Source organism: Mus musculus, chromosome 13 (assembly GCF_000001635.26).
Source record: "Mus musculus strain C57BL/6J chromosome 13, GRCm38.p6 C57BL/6J".
Classification (NCBI taxonomy): Eukaryota; Metazoa; Chordata; class Mammalia; order Rodentia; family Muridae; genus Mus; species Mus musculus.
The window spans coordinates 69,698,010-69,701,781 of NC_000079.6; positions in this window are offsets into that span (position 1 = coordinate 69,698,010).

Consider the following 3,772-nt stretch of genomic DNA (forward strand, 5'->3'; position numbering starts at 1 on the left):
CATGACCAAAAAGCAAGTTGGGGAGGAAAGGGTTTATTTGGCTTACACTTTTACATCAGTGTTCATCACCAAAGGAAGTCAGGACAGGAGCTCTCAGAACCTGGAGGCAGAAGCTGATGCAGAGGCCATGGAAGGGTGCTGCTTACTGGCTTGCTCCTCATGACTTGTTCAGCCTGCTTCCTCTATAGAACCCAGGACCACCCACCCAGGGATGGCACCACCCCTAATGGACTTGACCACCCCTTATTAATCACTAATTAAGAAAATGTCCGTGCGTGGTGGCGCACGCCTTTAATCCCAGCACTCGGGAGGCAGAGGCAGGCAGATTTCTGAGTTCAAGGCCAGCCTGGTCTACAAAGTGAGTTCCAGGACAGCCAGGGCTATAAAGAGAAACCCTGTCTTGAAAAACAAAACAAAACAAAACAAAACAAAACAAAAAAACCAACAACAACAAAAAAGAAAATGTCTTACAGGCTATGTACAGCCTAAACATATGGAGATAGTTTTTAAATTGAAGTTCCCTCCTCTTCGATGACTTTAGCCAGGGTCAGGTTGACATGAAACCATCCAGAACAGCCCCTGGGTCCATTCTTCTTTTGAATAGATTGTAGGAATCCTGACTACAATCTTGTTTCCTCTTGGATCTTTGAAGCCCTCCAATTTCATCTGTTTGACCAGCACACTTAGCTCCCATGTTTGCTCAAAAGGCAAGCAAATCCCTCACTCATTGCTTTCCCAAGTGTCAACACTTTTTGCCTTTCCTAGTTCATCAGTCACGTGTCAGATGAGTCCGAGGGTTTAATGATACTTAATACTGTGTGAACCAAAGGCTGTAAAAATAGTGAGGCAGAACATAGTAAAAATAAGTAGGCAAATCCCTAGATAATAATAAATAATGATAGGTAATAATAGTATTCGATAAGGATAATAGTTAATAGATGATAATAATAAATCTAGATAATAGTAAATCTCTAAATAATGTCTCTAGATCTTGAACAAGTAAGTAAGTAAATAAATTAAAAAAGAAAGAAAGGACAGACTGTGGTTACAAACCCCTCACATTGGCTTCCCAAAGCTGCAGTTGAGGAGGTTCCATCCACATACCTCCTGCTTTAGAGTGGAGCAGATTTCCCTGGGTGTTTCCCAGACACCGTGGAGGACTGCTGCTGTATTGATTGAATGTTAGGAGAAAAGTATGTGCTTGTGTGTGCCCATGTGAACTGTCTAGAGGTCTCATGAGAAGCACCACAAAGTGGTGCAAAGCTGCAGCACGGCAGCCTTGGCTTTGACCCAGGCCAAGCCATGGATTCTCTGGCCTTGACACCTTCTCTGTAGAGAGCATCAAGGGGATGCCATGACCACACTCACACAGTTGGCACATGACAACTCGGTCCCCACAGAGCTCACTCCTCTACAACCCTTCACACTGTCAGAAGGGCTCGGCTAAAATGCTGACATGTAATTTCTATACACAGGGCGGCTTCTCATGTATGCTGGGCAGTCGGGTTGGGCTGTGTCCTTCCTCTGAGATGAGGCCTATGAACAAATCCTTGAAGATGAGAAGAGTCAGGAACCATGAGCATGCACCATGGGGGCAGTGAGGAGATGGATCACAGTCTCGGTGAGGATGGGCACAGCCTACTTCTCTCCTTCACTCAGCTGTGGATGGACCTCACTTTCTCAATCCAAGTCTCCTGTTGAGGGAGTGTCTGGCTTGGACAAATGGCGAGAACTTGAGTGATGTGGTCTGTGATAGGGTTACCTCTTCTTATGAGTTACTCTTATTGCTGCCTCTCAAACTCTCATGTGTCCCACGTGTGAGAGGACACTGATGCCATGGGGAGCCTTCAGGGCTGATTCAATGCATGGGATTGGCTGTAAACGAAGGAATGGAATTACAGGATAGTTACCATTTAATTACCGTGCTTGTTAATCATGTTCTGTTCACAGCATGTCACTGCATGAGAACTTACCAGATGCAGTGAGATGAGCCTTTCAAGTTCACATGCTAGACTTTGGTCTCAAAAGTGCTGTCTTTCCAACCCTTGTGTCAACGTGGCATGCATTTCGTTAAGAGATTGCATCCAATGAAAACCCAAGTTCAGGCCGGTGGATGGACCCATCAGAATTATATGACTATAAGGTTTTTTTTTTTTCTCTTGCAACCCAGGGTCGTTTCCACTGGTTTATAGACTTGTTTCTCCCAAAAGCAATGAGGTCCAGTTTTAATAGATAGCACGAGCATGGAAACAGAAAGATCTGGAGCTAAAGCTTGCATCACAAAATGATGAATGTTTATGAATGTGACTCTTACGGAGTATCACCTGTGTAGCCGGGGTGGTGGTGGGTGTAGTGATAGGGCTCACTCAAGGCTTTCTAAGATGCCAGTGACCCTTCATCTGCTACAAAGTTACCTGGTGGACCACGTAAGGTCCAGCCTGGCGTCTGCAGTCTGTGGTGGGTATTCAGGATGCTCTGCTGCAGAAAGGGTTTTGCACCATGAGGAAGCTCACTTATCTGTGTGTTTTGTTCTCGTGACTTTGTGACCTCTGGCTTGATTTAACTTCTAGCTGGCAAGGGGAGATGGTGGAGTATAAGTGTCTCTGCCCATTGTTCAGTTACCTCCTTTTTGCCTGAAGGGAGATAGAGTTCTTAGCTCTGTGGAGATGAGACTCGAGGAACACTCTAGGTCTGGAGTGAGATTTCTCTTCACACTGGGCTCCATAACAGGCATTACCTTAAGGCATGAGGAGGGCATGGTGCATCTACACTGGCCTGCCCTGGCACAGACCATGGGGAAGGTGGCTTCTGGTGGATAGAGTCATAGCAATATTTGTGTTATAAGGGATCCCTTACTGCCTTTAAAATAATAAAAAAAAATCACCCATTTCATGTGCATTCATGTGGAGTCTGGTGCCTGGTGTTTGGTGTCTGTCCTTGGTTGATGTTCACCTTATTGTTTTCCAACAGGGTCTCTCAGTAAACACAAAGGTCAATGATTAATCAGCTACACTGGCTGGCCAATGAGCTGTGGGGATCTGTGTCCCCCTCCCCCACTCCCTCCTAGGCTGTCATTATAGGCACACACCACCACACATGGCTTTTCTCGTAGGCTCTGAGGATCTGCATGAGGTCTTCCAGCTTGCATGTCAGGCAGGAGAGTGAACCATCTCCCTAGCTGAAAAATGGCATTTCTTAAAGCAAATATCTGATTTGTTCCATAAATGTATACAAAATAATACAAATGCCATGCAACACAAGCTAAGCTCCAGGCACCAGGAAGAGTAAAATGGGGTGTAATGCCTTCCCACCTGGTGGATGGCAGTCACGGGGCCAGTGGGGTGATACCCAGTCTTCTGGCTCTACTTCTGTTAAAGCCCACCCTGGGATAAGGAAAGAAAAGTTCTTCACTCGGCCAGCAGATAAAATGCAGAGACCCAACTCTGCACCTGTGTCTTCTTTTCTCCTGAAACTGTTTGTTGGAATAAGAGATTACCTAGAGACTGGCTCCCTAGTATCTGAGGGACAGTTTGTGTCCTGACTTCTCAAAGTCCACATGTGAAGACACACACCATAACACCTGACAGCCGGCCATAGGTACAAAGGCCAGTCAGCGTTCAGGATGGAGAGTTGCACATGCTCACTGGCCATCCAGTTTCAGTGGCCGGTGACTGCTTTGGGGGAACTTGAACAGGCAAATCCCTTTTAATATCTTGTCCTCTGAGCCCAGCAGTTGCTTTGTGTATCTGGGGAGAGTAAGAAAGTGGTCAGG